The following is a 21372-nucleotide window of genomic DNA, read 5'->3' as shown; positions in this document are numbered from 1 at the left end:
CATAGCTTGTGATTGTGTGAGCACCATTTATTTTAAAACACTGTGCTGTTTCTGCAAATCGTATTTAGTAAAGCTGCACAAAGCTTCAAGTCTTTTCCAAGGTGAGTACAATTTTATCGTGGTGGTTCTTACAGTTTAGCATCCACTTATGCAGTTACTCACATTTCTGCACCCTCCCTGGTAATTCTTGGCCAGAGGTGCTTGGCCCAGACACTCTGCAGGGAGCAACACAGGTCCAGCTTTTTGCCCAAGCTTGATCCTGCCTTCCCCAAGCTTCCCTCTTTATCTGATGGCTCCACGCACACTTGCACCATTTGTTTGTCCAATGTCTGTGGGACAGCACTGCCTGGGCTCTGCAGGGGCTGTGGGCACAGCCCCCAGGGTGGCTTCGTCGGGGGGACCCCACCTCTGTCCCACACATGGACTCAGCACACATGTGCATGAGGGTTAATTATAATGTCACTTGTGGAGGTGCTTTCTCTCCATTAACTTTCTGCTTTTCCCATGTGTTCCTATATGGGCCAAGTTTTCTTCATAAGCAGAGCGCTAAGAAGAAGCATTTTGTACTAGTGTTAAGCTTTTGACAGCTAAGCTTTACTCAGGTAATATCAAAGCCATAAGCCACCTGACTTTGATAAATCATTTAGAAAAAATAATTTTAATTTAAATAAATGGCACCTTTTCCTCCCATACCATAACTTCTTTGCATCCACAAGATAAATGCAATGTGGTAGCCTTTCTCACAAAACATTTTCATCTATGCCCAGCAGTGATCAGTGAGAAGACTCAAATTGCCTTATCTCAGCATCCTTTCTGCAGCCTTCCCACTTCACATCCTTGTTGCAGTCCAAATATGCCCAGTTCTACATATGTCAAAAGCATTACAGAATTCAGATACAATCCCTGCTAATTTTGGGAAGAGCAGAAGAACCAGCTGTATTGTGATATAATGCAAAACATAGCATTAATAACTCAACAGGTGAAGTAAGCGTGCATGGTCTTAATCAATTCCTATTAATCTTGTCAAGAATAATAAATAAAATAAAATAAAAAAAAAAAACAAACAAAAAAACAGATGATAAAAATGTTTGACATTTCTCAGTTTCTCTACATGCTGTCTGAAAAGAAGACTTTGTCAGTGAATTGGTTGAAATCTTACCAGTCCTAGAGATGTGCAAATGATTGTGAAGGATGCCCCAGACAAATCATTTGTAGAGGAGCTTTAAAGAATAAAGGGCCTCTGGTTTCGAGTGAGTTGTGCATACGCACACAAACGCTCATCCACAATGCGAATTTAAAATAATCCTGATGGGAGTGAGGGAAGGGGAGGGAAGGGACAAATGGAAATAATGAGACAGACTTTGTCCCTTTGTGTCAGAAAACAAAGCCTTCTGGTTCAAATCTGAGATAGCGGCTCCCATTTGACATGGTTTCAACAAACATACGCGCATTCTGGCTTGAGCCTGTCCCTAAAGGATACTAAGACCAAGCAAAGCTTGCTTACAAGTCACCCAAGCGCAACACGATGGTTTTAAGTGGAAACAAATGAATGGAATAGATGTAATTAAAAAGCCAAACTGAATTAGGCAAAATTGCTACAGCTTCACTTTACAAAGTCAGTGAAGGGCAGCAATGGAGCATCTGAAATGGTTATTTGGCATAGGGTCGCTATGAAGATGAATTAGGGTTAATTTTCTACTGGAGCGTAGGTCAGGCGCTGTGCTGTGGCAGAGTGCTCATTTTACTGGATATGTTTTGGCCTACTCACAACTTTAGAAAATAAATATTACAATGTTAAATTAAATATGCTCTGTGACAAGGACTTGCAAGATTGGGAGAATGTGATTTATATGCAATTGGCTCATATACACCATCTAATATGATATGCACAGTGTAACGAAAGCTCAGGGGTCTGATCTGCAGTGCAGAAATGCTTTACAATCCTCTTTCAGGTTGCATGTTGTTTTTCTTCCCTCCTCTTCTTCTTCTTCTTCTTTCTTTTTTTTTTTTTTTTTTTTTTTTTTATTTTAATGACTACATGAGTTAATTAGCGGTTATGTACTCTGTCTCTTTGCCTGGCCTAGCTTATCCCTACTGTAATAAATCTCTTTTCTTTCCCTCTCCCAAGGATCATTACAACATTAGGCAGCACTGTCAACAAAACTAATTGAAAGCCACCTGCTTTTAGGATCACCCTAATGAAAAACAGCAAAGTTAAGAAACAAGATTCAATCAACTTTCTAATAGTCTGTAATTTCCTATTAATTTACACAAATAGGGAGGCAGAAAAACACCCACAAGATCCCCTTTTTTCACTGCTGGCCTTATTGTCCACCCCTCCTTACATCTGTATAATTAGAAATTATTAATTTTGGTACCTAAATCTCCCATCACTCCTTAAAGTGGAACTAATAGTATTACATTTTGTCTTTTCCACTGCAGCTGTGTAAAAAGTACTTGAAAATACCCTTCCAACTATAAGCGATCTGTTCACTTTGCTAAACATTTGGGCCCTTTTTAATCAGGTAGACCCAGATTCAGCAAAGCTTTTATAGATGTCTAAGTCCATGTAAGCACTTACACAAATGTTCTACATCTCATTGTCTTTGATGTCTTTTAAATTCAAGTACCTGCAGAAACCTGGGGAAAGGATGAATGTGCAGGACTGAATTGGTGTAGATTTCTGGAAAGGGGCCTTAGTCCCAAAACGTGCAAAGTCCTTCAGCACATGCTGAACCTCAGTCAGGTGATTAAGTGCTATTGAAGTCAATAGGAAATAAGCATGTCCTTCAAGATAAGTACTTTGCTACCATTCCACAGGAGCACACAATTTAGTCAAGTGAGTGTCAGTAAGGAAAACATTCTTGATGGCTAAACTGTTTCCCGTAAGTAGTTTCCTTGCTCATTCTTACTTGTGGAGAAAAAAAGCCTAGAGAAGGATAAAAGGGACTATTTCTGGTAGGCCAACTGAATAAAAATACTGAGAAAAGAAATGAAAATGGAAAGCACAAGACCAAAAGTACTAATGACTATTTTCTTTATAGCAGGGCTTAGATGTCCCAGCAAAGATGAGGATCCCACTGTGGTAGATGCTGTGCAAACAAGTCAGAGAGGGTGTTCAGTAAAGGAGAGCTGACTGTAAACACAACATGTGGAAGTCCCTTTGAAGTCAGTCAAAATCCAAGCATGCAAACAGTTTGTACTGTGGGGTCATAAATTTCAAGCTATATGATTAATTGCTATCAAGTGTGCTGAAGCAGAAGACAAGGTCTCACATACCATGGCCACTACAGATATAAACATGTGGGGAAAAAAATAAGGTCACAGATAATATATTGGTGGTATTTAATAGACTGCTATTTACTTCCTGAGACTGTAAACATATCATTATTTTTCCTTCTTCAAAAGAATAAAAACATTATTGAAATGAAATACATTTAAAACAATGCAGGTGACAATGCGATATGGGATAAAATCTACCTTCATGCAAATGTATGCATTTCTCATTGATTATTTTAATGAGATATGCAAAGAAGATTAGAGGAATATAATTTGATCCTTTCTGGAAGCTACTCAGAAATTCATGCTGGATGTAGTGTGTGTGCATATACAAAAGAGGAAGAAGAGTGAGGAGTCATATTGTGGAGCCTTCCTGAAGAGGGCAAATTCCTGCTGATTCAGAAGCAGTCTGATGCCTATAGGAGGTTAGGGGACCTAGGAAGAAGAAGAGCTCCCCAGTTTGTGATCCCGCAGTTTCAACAGTGCGATGAGTATTACAGCAAGCAGAAAAGGCTTAAAAATAAAGGAGTACAGAAGAACGAAAGGAAGGAAAAAATACCAGTCAGGAATAATTATCACAGTGCATAAAACTTTCCGCTTCTTTATTATCATAAATTGCAAAGTTTTATTGATGCATATTTTATCACAGCACTCTTGCCATATGTGATCTGAAGATTCAGAGCCTGTCCCCAGGGACAACGGTACTGATATAGATAATCAAGAATTCCTTTTATGCTTCTCTCAACGCAGCCACAGCTCAGATTGAAATTAACATCTTTTACAATGAAACACCAGTTTGCTGCCACAACCAGACATGACAGCTGGAGAGAGAGGCCTGCTTATCCAGTTACTCGTTCAAGTCTTGGTTTCATTATGGCCTGTGAAGATGTAAACTACGTAAAAAGCAATGTGGATGGTCACTGAATACCAGAAAAAGGAATCGGCATGCAACCTGCTGCATGAAGAAATGGGAGAAATTTCTCAAGATGAAGTCAGGGATGAAAAGCCAAGATCAGAGGCAGCCCCTAAAAAAGCAATGAAGAGGAATCCAACAGCTTTGAACTTCTGCAGTTTACGCTGCCTGGATTACTTTGGATGATGCTCACACAAACATGCACACACAAGGATGGAATCCGCACCCAAGAAGAGAACCAACACAGGGCACTATTCCACTTAAATTCTCCAAAACAAGGATTTTAACCTCTCTTCTACATACCAGGGAGCATAAGGTCATGTAAGCACTGTGGGAACACCAAGGCTGGTTCCTGTGGAAGGCACTTGCTCATCGACATCTTCTTAGGTTTACTGCTTCCACTCGCAGATGGGCTCTGTTTCTCAGGCTGCTGAGAAGAGGGGCATGGAAGTTGTCTTGCTCTGTTCCCCACGGGGCTATATGCCACTGTAGCATCCGAGTGCCTTCCTGTAGAGCATTAAATGACCAACATCTGCCACGTGTGGTTCATTCTCCCTCTCATCCTCTTCTCAAGGGAGAACGAGGTAAAGTGTAGTGTTTTGTTTTGGCAGGTCTTTGTTTTTGTTGTTTTAAATCTACATGCTGCCATATGTTAAGAAAAAACAAACAAACAAACAAACAAACCACAAAACAGCACCTTTCGTTTGAAGGACAAGGTGGTAGGGTCTGTGATGGGCATTGCTTTCTGAGGCAGTTAGTGCCAGGGGCTCAGGGTGGCTTCCCAAAAGCTGCAGCTTCACCCTGACTGCCAGAAATGTGCAAATTTCACATATTGTCACAGGGAGCAAGAGATGGTAACACAATGGAATCACATCTCTTCATGTGCAAAATTGCTTCAAGCCCAACTTTGAGAATGTCTACCTACCACAACATTTTATGTCTGTTGTTTTGGCATGTTATGTGCTGGGACAAATAGTAAAGCCTAATCTATCAATATTTTTTTTCCTGATTAATATCATATATTTACAGGTTATCTCCTAACAGTCACCACAGAAGAAAAGAAAAGACAATATCAATATAAATTTTGAACCATGTAAGTGGAAAAATGTGCTGATAGAAGTGCAAAGACCTTCAGGAAACATTTAAAGCATCTTGCATGCCTCCAGTAAAGATCAGGAAAGAAGTATGCAAAGTACAGCAAATCCAATGCTACTTTACTGCCTTGTGTCTTTGACTTCCTATAGGTTGCACAAAACTACTTCTGCAGTCGAACACTATGGAGAGCCTCAGGCTAAAACATGCATAACATCAAGCCCACTTTACGGTCATAACCAAGTAAGACAAGGAAACAGAAGGCTATGAAAAGAAGATGGGTATACGACAGAACATCAGCGTAAAGATCTAATTTATACCAGCAACAGAAAAAATAGCAGTAATGGGTTACATAGACGAGTGTTCAGTGAACAAAAAGGACAGGGCAGGACCTCCTGGCCTAGATTAAGAGACAGTCACTTTTGCTTTCCTAAAGGTAAGGAATTTGGGGAATTTCCGGTTCCTCACCCCACTGGCGGGGAACATCTCACTGGGAAGGGCTGATTCCCAAGCTCTCAAATCTTTGCTAAGTCACAAAGAACACTGTCCATTCTCTTTTATGTTTGTAATTTATACTTTTCACAGATTTCACTTTTATAGCATGCTAATACTGAAGGGATTTAATATTGAAGACATTCTTCTGCACCATAGAGAGAACCCACAGGTTCAGATGACCAGTTTTTTTTTTTTACAGTCTTGTGTGCGCCTGCACACACACAGAGCGATGACTGCAACCTCAGTCACACTGTGAAGACTAGATTAGCTAAGGACCATTTAAAGAGAAATGTAGCAGTACATATTATTTTTCCTTTTACAAGAGATTTAAGACACTTACTATGACCATACAATTTTAATGTCAGATTGAAAAACAAAATTTCCATCTCACAAGAAGTCACAGTATTTGGCATTTCTCTCAAGTCAGGCTAAAATGCCAAAATAATACAATTTCTTTACCTGTAGCCTATACATGTACCTATATATATACCTATATTTCTTTACCTATTCCTAAATTTTCTTTACCTATATATATATACCTTTAAAGAATCGGTTTCAAGAGGCAAAAATGCTAACTTCTATGTTATGAAATAAGTCATTGTGAAATTTCTGAAATAAAATGTTTAGTGTTGGGGGCAGGAGGGTTGTGGTGGTGTTACTCCTTGATGCCACCTAAATGGCCACATCTGTGATCTGATACTCAGTCTGCTTTTTTCTACCTAACCCATGGATCCTTCTTCCTAGTCACACTTAGAGCCCTACCAGACATGACAGTCTCACTGTGCTGCTGTTCTCAAGATGCTTCACACCTGTACAAAATCCCATCCCAAACACAAAATCTGTCAGCCACATTTTCCTTTGTGGAACAATTTACCAAAGGGTCCATTTTCTCTAAGAATATTTCAATACTTAATGAAGTCCCTTTTCCAACGGGAAAATACTTAATTTGACACTTTTGTGATCAAGCCTAGTTGCTTTATTACAGCTTGCCTTTTGAATCCTTTGAGTGGGACTATCAAGGCAAAATAACTGGTAAGGACACTACTATAAAGCTAGTGTCTCAGTGTGATGTCTAGCTAAAGAACAACTTTGAAAACCTTTTTAGATTAATCTTTCTTCAGAACAGCAAGTTTTTTAAAGTACTGTTTATAAGCAACCTTTTGCATCATTCTTTTCATAATAGTGTTGGTTTTAAAAGTTATTTTACACTTGGGCATCAAGAAGCACGCTGGGAATAAACGCCTTCCTATAAGCCTCCTACTAAGGCACAGACCTCATCAGGAGTCTGTACAAGGTATGCTATGATGGATAGAACCCCTGAGCCAAAAGTGTCATCACAGTAACACAACAATATCAGTAAACTAATAAAATAAAATAAAAATAAATAAAAATAATAGTAATAAAAAAACATAATCAATCAAGCAGAAACCAGTTCCTTGTTATGAGCTAAATTCAGATCCTCTTGAGTGAAACTTGATTCTAATTTCATCGGTATAACAGTGAACTTGCAGTGGTCTATTAAAGCATAATAACATAGAGACACACCACATTGTTAAGAACTTTTACATCTTTCTTTGAAATATCTGACATGGGTCATTTTTCTAGACAAGACGCCAGAGCTATGAGACCACCAGTCTGTCCTGAGACAGTAAATCCCGGATCTTTAAGATAGATAGGGTCTAACTGAAACTAGAATTTGGCCTGTGGGGCTAGATCTGGCCCCACTTAAATCACATTGCTTTCAATGCACTACTGGTGTAAATGGTATTTTTATGTATCTGTCCAGAAGAGAATTCAACTGCAATATTTCTTTTCTACCGCTGAAATATTAGCATTAAAAAAGCAGTATTTTACAAAAGTCATATAAACATAGTGCGTATAATACAATCAATTTTGTTGGAATTGTTTTATACAAACCTTCATCTTTGAAATTATATGCCTTCCTTTGTGGAATGTCTTAAAACGTAAAAACATTATTTGAAGTAAGACGTGACAGTACATTAACCAGTAAAAAATCAAAGTACTCCTTTTCTCAAGTCCAGAAGAATTAATTGTGTTGCCACTAAAAAGTAGAGGCACCAAACTTTTGAATAGGAACTGACCTAGTATTTCTGAAAACCCTGCATGCAATTAGCTTCGTGTAAGAGCCATCTTTCAAGCCGTCTTTTTTCTGCCTCTGAACTCTGAAAGCTGCTCATCAGATACAGCAAAATTAGGATATTAATAGAGAACCATTTATCAAGCTTGATAGGTTTGTTAGAGGCACACTTGCCCAGTTAACCAACATTGTCAAAGTTTCTTTTAAAGCAGAATGCTCTTCCCAGTCATCTTAAAGATATTGTGAAGGTCTTCCTGATGTGTTTATCCCTATGTGACACCTTCCACATCAGCATTTCTCCAGCAGTGGGCTGGAAGCTGTGCTGCCCCAGGAAGTGGTGCTTGGCTGGCAGAAGATGTCTTTGGCTATGGTGCGGTGCTGTGGCCTCGTCCCTGCTATATATGACAAGATGTCCAGAAGGACGCTTGTCACAGGAGGGGTTACACCAGCCCCCTCAGAGCCTTGTGCACAGGGCATTTTTGGTGGTTCCCCAAAGCAAAGAGTGCTGCCATCCTCCTTACTCTAGGGTTTGTGGTTGTCAGGAAGAAGGTGTTCAGCAACATCTGGATTTTTTAGATATATTTTCCTTCAAGTAAATAAAGCAAAAAAAAAAAAAAAAATTTTTTCTTTTGGTGGAAACATATAAACTTCAACATTTTCCAAGGAAAGATTTCTCACATCAGGGCTATTTCTTGTGTTTTTCTGAGAGACACAAATCAAAATCTTGACCTATTCATTCCTAAATGTGAAGACTCTGACAACTTATCTGTCTGTACATTTTCTAAGGGCTTTGGTTCCTTTCTAAAACATGGTGATTTTGAAATCTAAGCTTTGGCAGAACTGAACTCGGATCTCCCAGCTCTGATATTTGGCTTGCAAGCACTTCAATACAGTGCTATTTCCTATGTGTTTGCACAACACAGGGGTCTGCATCACACACAGTACCTGTAGGCACCTCTAAAGTACATATTACAGCTACTAATAAAAGTTTTACCTTTGTCTGGTGCTTCAGTCTCAGAAACCTAAAACCCATGTATTTCCTTAAGCTCCCAGATCCACTGTGTAGACAACAGCAACCAATATCCCTATTATTTTCAGGAGATTCAGAGCCAAACTCAAACACTGAGTTTACCTAGATACATCAGAGAGTGAACTGGCTTTGCTAATAGGGTGTCCAGCAGTGGCAGAAGATATGCAAAGACTTGACCCTTCTCGCATCTCCTCCCTCCCAGCCTCTTTTTCCCTCCAGACTCAGATGCCTCTGCTTGAGGTTCTCATTTATTGGCACCAGTATTGTACAAGTTTCAGATGGGGCAGCACCATTCCTTCTTTTCCTTTTCTTTAAAAATTTAATATGTCATGTCTGTGATTCTTCTAGTTTCAGTGTTCAGTGGTTTGTGAGATGGGAATATTGAGGTTTTCTCACAGATGTTGACAATACCCCACACATGGCTGGGGACAAGAGCATGAAACACTCGAGATGCTTGGTATTTGCCTCTTTCCCCTCTCTCTCTATTTTTTTTTTTTTACATCCTGTAAACATTACTGGAAAAAATTGTACTGCAAAGTCATAAATAAAGTATACTTGTCAGAAGCTACAGTCTTAAAATATTCTAACGGTTTGTTTGTGCTCTCTCCATAAATTGTTTATTGGTCAATATGGCTAGAACTTTCAAATGTGTCCTCCTTTGCAGTTTACTGATATTATCTCTGTTCTAAATACTTTCATCTAGTATAGAGCCTTCAAGAAAAACAGTTTCTACCTTTTTTCATTGATGACAGAGAGATTTTTCCAATGCTGAACATTCAGATTATGCAGCATTACATTACTCTGTGTTTCTTATCCTTACAGAGATTGCTAGCAGACCGTTAAAGGAGAACTGTATGATTATTTCTGAAGTTAGCATCAGCAGTGGGGTTATGCAGCAGGGGGATGCTTTTCAAGTGGTCTCTATCTATGCAGTAAAGCAAATCAGAAAAGAAAGATCTCTGTATAAAATATTGCTCTAATTTGTATTCTACTTCACTACGTCATGTAAATGTTCTTCAAGTAACAGTTTGACATTGTGAAATGGTACCCTGATGAGTAAATTATCATAGAAAGAAGTTCATCAAAGCAATGATTTCAGACATGTGTCTGAGTAGCCTGTGAGCATGTAGAACCGAAGCTATCTCTTCAGCCAGAGATGACACCAATCACTGACATATGAGAAAACAGACTTTCTTCTAACTCTCCTGGAGCTCTGCAATGCAGGGGGTCTTCCTTGAAAACAATCAGCCTGCACAGGATGATATTTTAAACTGGAAATTAATCAGTTTAGTCCCTTCTTTATAGTGTCTAAAAAGACAGACCTAAGAAAATTTTAAATGCAGATAATGGCTGATAGATTGGATATTTACAGCTAGTAAGTCAAATATGTTATGACATTTGATAATCGTTCCTTCAATATATAACTTGGTGAGTTCCTGGGGAGAGGAAGAAGGTAATTTATTTCAGAATAAAAACAGCTTTGGTCTACCAACTCTTTGAGGACAATTTGGTAGGTAGCAGTAGCTACTTGGGGAATTTTGATGCTCAGTGATTATTAAAAGTAATGGGAATGTAGAGTCCAGATCCGACAGTAGCTTCAAAAATCTTAGCCACGCACTCCTGAGACAATCATGTTTTGCCCACTGCACAGGCATTAACACTGAAGCACTCATATCTTAGAAAAGAATAAGAACAAGGGGATAAATATTTCAAATTGTTATCTAAGACCATTTTACTGATGCTTTATTAAATTAGCACGTGAAGAAGAAAACGAGTAGCACACTCTGCAAGTTATTTTGATATAATTACTGAGGTTTCAATTAAATAAGGACCTCATAACCAAAGAGATAAAATTAGCAACAGATTTTAATCAAAATGAGTTTTTCAAGGTTGGGAATTTCTATTAAAAATTAAGTGCCTACCTGACACATCATTATATATATTTATTCTACATAATGCATAATGCAATGGAACTCAGCTCCAGTGAACGGTGGGTCCTTTGGAGAAACAAAGGTGAGAAAAGAATGTGATGGAGACAGGGATTAGTTAACAATGAACAGTTAGTAGTTTTGCAAGGTATCACTACTGCTAACCGTGGTTCATTCACTGCCTTACTAATAGTCAAGTATTTAACAGTCATCATAACATAACTGAGTTTTAATGTGAGCTCTTCCTACTGCCCCAGAACAGCATGACAGCAAGTGAGAAGGTACTTGAAGAGCAGCATGGGGCAAACAGGCAAGAAAACAGGCAGAAATTAACAACCGAGCTACTGGTTTTATTTTATATTTATTTTTTATTGTTTGTTTGTTTGTTTGTTTTGGTGGGGGGCTCATTACCTCCTCTACAAATTTGAGCCTAACATCTCATTCCATAGTCCTTGCATTCATGTTGAGATGTACCACATACGTGAGCCATAACAATTAGCCCACCTTAACCACAGCATACGTGCAGTTCCACCGTGCCCTTAGCAGAGCCACTGAACTCAGCCTAATTAGGATTAACTTTTCCAAAGGCTAGACTACCAAAAAAAGCTTAGCCTCAACTCAGTCCAGAATGCCTATATAGTGGCTCCAGCTCTAATGTATATAACCCTAGTATCTAAGACACTCTGGTGACAAATACCTTTCTCTTGGCTTATTGATGAACAATTACCCGAAACTCCACATGCAAAACTAGGAACCAATTTTCTTATAAAACCCTTCCAATATCCAGTACTCACCCTAGAGACTTCTTGTAGGATCTAGGAGCTGTTCCTCCAATCTCTATCTTTTACCACAAACTGCTCCGTTTTCTGCCATGCTTGTTCACAAGCCTGCAAGTTATTCGTGTTTCTTTTGTATCGGTCCTTCTCCAAGCCGCAGCCAAATTCTATTCCCGACACTGATCTGATCTGTCCTTTTTTGTCTCTGTTATTTTATTAAGACATTTATCATTTCTTTTGCTCTGCCTCTCTATTCAAATCCTCCGTTTTCTTGCTCTCCTGCAGCTTCATCCTCTGTTCAGTCTCTGCAAGGTTTTGTTGCTATTATCATCATTTTCTCTCAACATGCTCTCTGTCCTCTTAAAGCCTGCTTTGACAGATCCTCTCTTGTCATCTGCATGAAGGCTGATTTCAGCTCTTCCTTACAGCACTGTGCCTATTCGCCTCCTCTGCTACAAGTGCTTAGCGTGGAGCTTCTCTTACCAGGGCTATTTGTCTGCTCCTTGCGGCCCTTCCTCCCAAGGAGGGCTGAGGAGATGTAAGGTGTGCAGGGCTATGGGCCAGGGGCACTAGTCTGATAATGTCAGTAGTTCACTGATGTCTTTCCAATGGTCTAGGAGCTCTTCCTGTTGTCACTATCAAGCATGCATTCTAGTCACTTGACAAGAACCCACTTGGGTGTCCATGGGGTGCCCAGAAGAGAGGATGTTTGGGAGCAAGCTTGCTATCACAATAAATTTACCAGCCTGTGTTCATTCCCTCTTGCCTTAGTGAGACGTGTTGATGAGGACTAGGCACCTCTAATTGCTTGTGTGGTGCTTGCCCATCTCTGCAACACTTTCCGAAGAAAACACATGAGTAAAGCAAATCCATATGTGAAGCAAAAACCAAACAGGCAAGTGTAGTGGGTCCTGTCAAGAGATACAGTAGTGGTAGATGCCATACTCCTCCCAAACCCTCCTTTCTGAGGAGGCATTCGAGGAGGCATTCTTCTACCCTAAGTAGCTTCACACATTTATCAGCCACACTGATTTCTCTCTTATTCCTTTACTCTGTTCCTTAAAAACATATTTTCCCTGAGAGGCAAGGCCTTAAGTCAAGCAATAAGTAATAGATACTTGAACGGTTGGTTAATATCCTCTAGATTATATTTGGATTGGGGGACACTTGGGACAAAACTTTAAATTTTCTGAAAGGAAGCACTTCTGCACCATTTAGGAATTCCCTTTTCTGTAAATTTGTCTCCTAATTCTCAACTCTCAGGTGGAACTTCGACTGTTAAATCACCTCTCTCCTTTTCAAATGTATCTTAAAATTACAGAATAGACTAATTTCAGCAATGGGCTAAGCACACAGAAGACACTCCATATATAATAATAACCTAGTGAGGTACCTATATTCTTCTTAACACATTTGCCAAGTAGTGATCTACTACTGCTATTTTAACTTGCTTTACATCATGACTGCAATCCTAAATTAAACTCATATAAGCAAGGAGATTTATAGTTAAGTCTTTCACTCAATCTTTAACTTGTTTCTCTGTAACTAAGTTACATATTGCAAGGGCTCTTAAGCATGTGTCACAATACCTAGGCATGAAGAAAGATTAATTACATGGACTAATTCTTTGCCTTTGATTTGTTTCTGTAGTAGACTTAAGGGAATCATGTAGAACAATTCAGCCCCAAGTGTGCTGTCAACCTGAAAGCTGTTGGGACCTCTTGGGCTACATTGTTGGGTGCTGCATACTTCAGCAGAACAAACCTTAGACAGTTTGCTGAGTGCCTGCTGAGCTTGCTCCCATCAGGTATCTATCTACAGAGAATCTCAGAAGCATGAAGGGCTTCTGTCCTTCTGAGAAAAGTGAAATAATTTAAAGGAAGTCCTTTCTCAGAAACAAGTCCACATGTGGTTCCCAGTGGCCCCACAGCAGCCCAAATCTGTTCCTTCCCTCCTTTGTGAGGATGTGGACATGAACTAATGGCACAGACCTAACCCAGAGCACCTCAATGCTGTCACCATTAGAAAAAGCAGGCATCCCTAATCTAAATGGTAAAAAAAAAAAAAGAAAAAAAAAAAAAAGAGAGAAAATCAAGAGAGGAATTCAGAAGGCAGTCCTGTAACGTGAAGACTATGGTGTTTTGCTGATTCCAGACTAAGTTTGGACTGGTTAGGGTCTGGGTTATCAACCCCTGCATATTCAGACTTTTTTGAATAGCTTTTACAAAAACAACAGAGACAAACATTTCAAATATACAGAGTGTGTTTGACATTGTACCTTCACCCTGAGTATCTGAAATCCCTTTAACATATTTCTTAGCATGTGAACTATACTTATGTTTTCAAAGTAAAACAAGTAGTTTAAAAGATGGAACCCCCTGTGACTGCATAAAATGCTCCTTTCATCCATAAATTCTTTAAATGAGGACCCAAGTTAATTCTTTCACATCAATTATGGTTTCTCAAGTCTACAAATATTTTTCAAAGGGTGGTGGTGGTGGTGGGGGTTTACCTTTTGGAATATCATCATGACAGCCTTGGTAGTGCCAGAACTGGTGAATTTTAAGCGTTTAATTTTCAGATGAAATATATGTAACTATGTTAAAAATTCCAGTGAAAAAGTAGGTCTTACACATGTACTGCAGTCAATCTTCACAGTTCTATCCTTTTTTAATTACCCAAGGCATTCTGATTAAAGAGCTACAAAGTAGTCTATTTAAGATTGGTTTTTACAGTGATTTAATAAGCACAAAAAGCATATGGAATTAGAAAACGTTTACTTCTCTTCCCCTTCTTATATTGCCAAATATAGTTAAATCAAACTGGTATTAAAAAAACAAATATTCCCATGGTAAGGACTTTCATATCAACTTCCAGTTTCAAACAAGTTACTACTGCTGAATTAGAAACCTCTGGCAATTTTTTCCCAAAGAAATGTAAATGATGGCATCCCGTTAACTAGCAGCGTTACACCACTAAAAGGCTACGACATATCTCCTTGCCTCAAACTTCCCTTTCCTTAAGTACAATGCCTTAGAGGCAGCAGTGTTTAAATGGTACAAAGTACTCCACTACCACCAGCCTGAATCTTTATTTAGGAGAACAAGCTTCACATTCTTCCCCAGTAATGCAGTACATGGGCTTGTTTGGCTCCTCCATAAAACACACTCACACGCTATTCCTGTCTAAAACAAGGTACAGTACTGACATGACAGATTCATGTTCCCAGCTGTGACATAAGGGTTCTTTGACAATACCACAGTGAAAGCCCTATTAAGACAACATGTGCCGGACAGTGCATCTGATGCAGTTAAATGCTATAAAAGATTTTCCAGGTGTTAATGAGTTCCATGAGTAGAATGAAAATGAGATAGATCCGTGCACTTGGAAACCCTCAAGAAACAGGACTCAGACTCTCACAGAGACAGACAAACAGAGCTTTATAAGCATCACTGGCCAAACTCTGCACCTGACCGCATGAGGTGATGAGCGACCCTGACTATTCACTGAGGGAACTGTTCCTTTTGGACTGCTTGCATGGGAAAAGACAGACTTTCATGTCTTCCTGCAGTTTATTGCATCCTTCTTGCTTTGCTCAGTTGGTGAAAAAGCACTAGTTATTTTGCCCTTTTTGTGTCTTTTTTTTTTTTTTTCCCCTAAAGAGAAGGAAAACATTATGCCTGCTACTTCATTTCTCATCCTTAGCTGTATGATAGATCCAGCTTGACACAGTACAGATAAGAAACTGTAATTTAACCCATGTTAAAGTATCATGACTGACAGTTTGTGCTTTTAAAGGACAGAAATGAACTCTTTTGCATACTTTGAAACAGCAGTGGTTTTAAGTTTTCATGGCAATGTTAGGGCTTAACATATATATATCCTCTTGAAACAAAAGAAAACAAGCTAAAAAGCCTATGTATAAAATAATACACATGGACTGCCCCAAAAATTTCAACCACTGATATTTCATAGTATATTATCGTGAACATAGGTATCTACAATAGAATTGTTTATTTGTATCACCTGTTGACTTGGTAAAAGGTTGTTTCATTTCCTTAGGGCTTGTGACTTTTATGGTTACTGTCCTTCGGGAGCTAAGTTTTGTTTTATCTACAGATGACAGGTACAGTGTGGGAAGGCTGCAATGCAGATTTTTCCACGCTGTTGTGACCAGAACCGCAGCCTTTATACCAGCATACATTTGTATGTAGGAAAATAATAATAATAATAAAAAATTGTCTCTGTTCTAATTCCAGCCTGATTTTCCTTAAAGGGGAACCTTCCAGTACTAGGGGGACCAATGGAGTCTCCTCTCAGAAATGGATTAAGACCCACCTAGTTTACTTCCCACAATGACAAGTCAGCGCTATTTTATCTTTCATTTCCAATCTAACATCCCGAGTTCCCTTCCCACTCTTCCCCTATCCCAAGAGAGTTTCTCACTTAAATAACTTGGAGAACTAAATTTTCTTAAATGCGTAAGATGAGCAGGTAAAGAGAATGAGCAGGCAAATCTAATAGTACCTTGACATAGATCCTTGAAATTAATGTCTTAAGGGTTAAAATTCCTCTGGCTTGCCAGGTGTTCTGTGCAAATGTTGCATTCATACAATGTATTATCTGACCATTTAACCATATGTCAAACAAACTCTGCTATGACAACCAGATGTAGACATTGCCATGGAATGAAATTATCATTTTATTAATTACCCTTTAATTAGTTGATACAGCAGAGAACATGCAGTAATTTAGTCATAATTGGCCTGACTGAGACTCAATACTTGCAGGGATGGAATCTGTTTGTGAGACTACTTGTTATGAATAACAATTATGTCTGTGACAATGCAATTTTATTATGAAGATGTACTATGCATTTCAAACAACTTTTAGGTATAAGATGGTATCCAGTATTTGACTACATTTCAATAGTAAATGGTTTCCTTGAATAACAGCATATAATCCTCTGCACGTTTTGCTAACCATGCTGTAAGAATGCAAGAAAGACTTCTTCCCAAACTTACTGTAATGCCCAAAGTGTGTTTTCAATGCATTTTATTATAGAAATGAGGAGCCATTTGGTAAACTTTATGTTTGGGAACACAGGAAAAAACACTCTGGACTCCTCTCAAAATCTTGTTTCTGGTCTTCAAATTACTCTCAAATTTAACGTGGTATTTGTGTAAGGGAAACACTGTGCAGACTTTTAGAAACATTCTCTGTCAGAACATCACTAGCAGAAGCTTGAGCAGGGTCTCTTATGTGATAACTCAAGCACTCCACTTTTTGAACTTCTTTAAAAAAACGCATTCTTAGAGAATTCTTAGAGAAATTTCTCATTCTTAGAGAAAAGAGCATTCTTAGGCTCTCGGACTGGACAGGTGAAAATGAAGTTGGCAATGTCCTCCTCTATACTGTACCACTAAACAAAATGCTTGGAAGACTTTCTTTCGATACAGCTTGCCATTAAATCAGGAATGCTCTTCCTAGACAGAATACCAAGTATCACTGTGGTAGGACAAAACACATTCAACAGCTTAACAAAAAGGTGAATAAAGCAGATTTTAACTATGCCACTTACATACCTAGATGTTATGATTTTTTTTTTCTTTTTACCATCACTTTGGACAAATCTCTGGAGACACCATGCTGTCCTTGTTGTCCTACACTCTGTGACCCGAGCAAAGACTGCAGTGTTTTGTGTTAGTTATATATTGTTGGATTGACAGAACTCTTTGTGTTTTCTCTACATTTATTCCCACAAAAATCTCCCAAGGTGCAGACCAAAATCTCCAACAAACTTGTCAACAAGATATAGCAAATCGCTGTACTTTTCAAAGTTGAATGAAAACTCCCTTTCTGTTTTTCTGCATGGGCAGTGACAGAAAATTATACTTCACTGAATTTCTCTCTACACCTTGCCCAATTCCAGCCCATTTATTTATTTATTTATTTATACAGTGAATAGGCTGGCTACACGGATGTCTCTTAGAGAAATGAATCTTTCATATAACTTCTCTGAAGTCAGGGAAGTCATATGAAGGATGGCCCCTTTACAGTTAGACTTTAAAACACTTTTACTTTGCTCAAATGCCTACAGACTTCTTTTGGAAGTTTTCCTAGTTTTATACACAGCATTCTTCCACCCTTTCTGATAAATAATCCACTAGTATGCTTCTCTACCACACACTAATATGTATGGAAAAGGATGCTATATAGGAAATAAAACATTTTTTGCCTATGGTGCCATCTTTCAGTTAATAGCAGCAAGTCATATCCCAGTGCTTGTAAGCGCGACTTGCTCGACAACTTACAACCTCCTCTGGTACAACCACGCACAGGTTGCGTTTTCCTGCTGTGTCACAGGGAGTAGCTAACACAGTGTAACAAGAGATCATTTCATTAGATTACCACAGAAGAGTCACTGCTGCAAGGAACTTGATTTGAACGGGGACACAATTACAGTGTTAAAAACTCAAAACAGTTTACCAGTAAAACCTTGTGTGCCTGCTTGAAAAATGTCTTGGAGCAGCACAAAAGCTGGCACCATTAGCTTTCATCCCTTCTGAGTTGGCAATAAAGTGTACACATAAGTAAAATGCATTAATTGGTATTAGTCAATCTAGTTAAGATGTTCATTCTCCAGGCATCTTCAGATTTCACTTCCATAAAATGGGATTTCTTTAAGTCCCATAATTTGATTTTGCCCAGCCCCAAATGATGTTGACACAGTGGCAGCAAAAGCACAATTACACCCCAGCTTTAGAAAGGTGTTTTCTCACTAAATAGACTAGGACCCACATGCTCCCAGTCCCAAAAAGAAAAAATGAAGAAGAGGAAAAAGTGATATATTTTCCTATCATTTTCCATTTGCTATTTTTGCTTCCTTTCCCCCGTATTTTTCCGACTGTGCACTACTGATTACTGCACTTTAAGATCAGAATGAACAATTAAGTGCCTAATTATTCCAGTCACACCAAGCCACAATGAAATCTTTATTCAGTGTTTACAGCAATCTTTGGCAGAGACTGTCTTGCTGTTTTTAAACCGAGAAGAACTGCTCCCTTTGGCTCCCCTCAGCATCAGCTGCCTGGGTTTCGGCGCTGGATGCCAATAATCAGCCTCCTTTTTCTCTTCCAAAGTGGCTATTTTTTTTTTTAAGGGTGAAAAGACCTATTCTCACCGACTCCCCATATACTCCGCCTGATTTATGTCCCAGCCACTGGATCTCTTCCTTCCGTATCTTTTACCATTTGTCCCCCTCCGTCCCGCTGCCGGAGACCCCCGGGGGGCCCTGCTTCGCTCTCGGGAGTGAGGAAGGAGCAGCACCCCCATCCCCACCGCCGCTCCTTCTTCTTCAGCCCCCCGGGGGGGATCCGACCCCGGAAAGTTGGAGGGAGCCGCTCCGGCCCCTCCGAGCCGGGAGGGATCGTCCCGGGCCAAGTCCCCGTGCGCTTCGCTCCGGTCCCCTCCCCTGGTCCTTGCCCTCCCCGCCGGCTTCATCCTCGCTCTCGGATTCTCAGATAGCGGCTAGGGGAAAGAAGAGGATGGGAGGAGGAAAAAAGAAAAAAAAAAAAAAAAAAAGGAAAAAAAAGGAAAAAGAAGGAAAAAAAGGAAAAAGAGAAAAGGAAAAAAGAAGATGAAAAAGAAAAGAGGAAAAAAAGGGAGGGGAAGATAAAAAGGGAAAAGGGGGGGAAAAGAAAAAAGTAAAAAAAAAAAGTGGGAAATAGAAAAGAGAAGGGGGAAGAGAAAATAAAAAGGAGGGAAGAAAAAATGGAAAAAAGGGGGAAAAGAGAAAATGAAAAAAAAGGGGGGGGGGGAGAAAAGAAAAAAGGGGAAGAAAAAAGGAAAAAAGGGTAAAGAGGAAAGGAAAAGAAAAAGGAGAAAGAGAAAATAAAAAAGTAAGAGGAAAAGAGAAAAGGAAAAAAAACGGGGGGGGGGGAGAATAGGAAAAGGAAAATAAAAAAGAAAATTAAAAAAAATCGAAAAGGGGAGAAAAGGGAAAATAAAGAAGGAAAAAAGGCAAAAAGAAAAAAAATTGGAAAAATGTAAAAAGGAGAGAAAAGAGAAAAGGGGAAAAGAGAAAAAGAAAAAGGTTTTTTTTTTTAAAAAAAAGAAAAAAAAAAGAAAATAATAAGAAAAAATGAAGAGGAAAAAAGGGAAAAAAAGACAAGATATAGGAGGGGATAAGGAGGGAAGGAAGGGGAAAAGCAGAGCAGAAACTCCCCGAAGGGCAGGACGCGTTACCTTGCTGCGCGCAGGAGCTCCGGCTGCCTTCCCGGCGACGGGGCTGCGCTCCGCTCCCTCCCTCCTCTCTCCCTTCCCTCTCCGCTCCTCTCCCCCTCTCTCTCCTCTCCCTTCCCTCTCTCTCCCCTGCTCTCCTCCGCCGGCTGCGCCCTCTCGCCGCCGCCCCCCGCCGCTCCCACCGCGCAGCGCCGCCCGCCCCCGCCTCCGGCTCCGGCTCCGGCTGCGCGGGGTTTGCGCGGGGTTTGCGCGGGGTCCCTGCTGCAGCCGCGGGGACCTGCGGGAGGTGGCTGGTGCTCGCCCCCGGGACCCCCCTCCTGCCCATCTCCCCCCCCAGGGGCTCTCAGGGGAGCTCCAAGTGCTGCGGGGGGATTAATGGGGAAGGGTGAGGGGGCTTTGCTTCGTTTAAGCGCAGGGAAAGGGGGTGATTTTCGGTCGGAGGCTTGCTTTTAGTTAATAAACATCCCCGGACTAATGTCAGAGCTACTTTTATGAGGGTAAACAGTACGGTTTCCTGGAGGGTTTGTGTAATACTTTGAAAAAACAACCAAATAATAAAGGGGTTTTACATCCACTTTTAAAGATCATTTTAGTGTTCATAAAAGCTGCCAGCCGCGCTGAAATACTCTACCCACAGAATGACAGCCACAACGGCAGCAGCAGGACGAGGCATCCTCTCTGCTACCCACCTGCCCCAAAATCAACCAACCTGAAGAGAGGAGGAGGGCAGACATTGCTCATGCGGCCCTGTGCGAGCCCTCATCTTTCCACAGATGAAATGGAAAAGGAGCAAACCTGTGCCAACTCCAACCCCACTGATGTGTGTATGCGAGATAGAAAATCCTCCACCTGGGTTATGAGGAGGTTATCATGCCTGTAACAGCTTCCTGCAGCAATAACTTCGTGTTGCTAGTGGTGCAGAGCCCGTTCACATCCCAGCTGAACTGGTAGGTCTGAAGCACCTCTGCCAGGCTGGGAGCAAAGCAGTGCCCCAGCAGTCTGCAGCCAAGCTGGAGACTGGCAGTGGGAGACTCTAAATCTCATTATCAATTCCTTGGGACGCTGCCAGTCCCTCAGCAATTAGATCTTGAGATGAAGATTCAGATTATACGGTCAAGATTTTTATTTTTTTTTCCACCCTCCAGATTTGCACTAATGATTATTTGTAGGACTAAGGTCACCCTGGCTAGTTTCTGGCCCTGTATTTTTCATATTGACCACAACTTTGTCGTTTCAGCATTACAAAAGAAAAAGAGCAGGCTAATCCCTTGAGAGAAGCTGTTGGAAGTTTGGACCCTGGCATGGTGCCCCGAATGATGAATTACAGCTGTGATAAATGAATACTTTGATATGTTGGGAAGCGATGCGATGTCTTCCCCGTTTCCTCTATTGCATGTTCATCTCTGGACTCGGTTTTAGTGTAAGAGTCCAAGGAGGCAGGATTGGCTCTCTTGTTAGCATCGCTGGTCAGAGTCTGAGACGTGATGATAAGGCAAAACACACTCTTCAGCCGTATT

The sequence above is a fragment of the Netta rufina genome (assembly GCF_964035555.1).
Source record: "Netta rufina genome assembly, chromosome: 2".
Classification (NCBI taxonomy): Eukaryota; Metazoa; Chordata; class Aves; order Anseriformes; family Anatidae; genus Netta; species Netta rufina.
The sequence above is the reverse complement of the archived record's forward strand: the minus strand, read 5'-3'. Positions refer to the sequence as shown.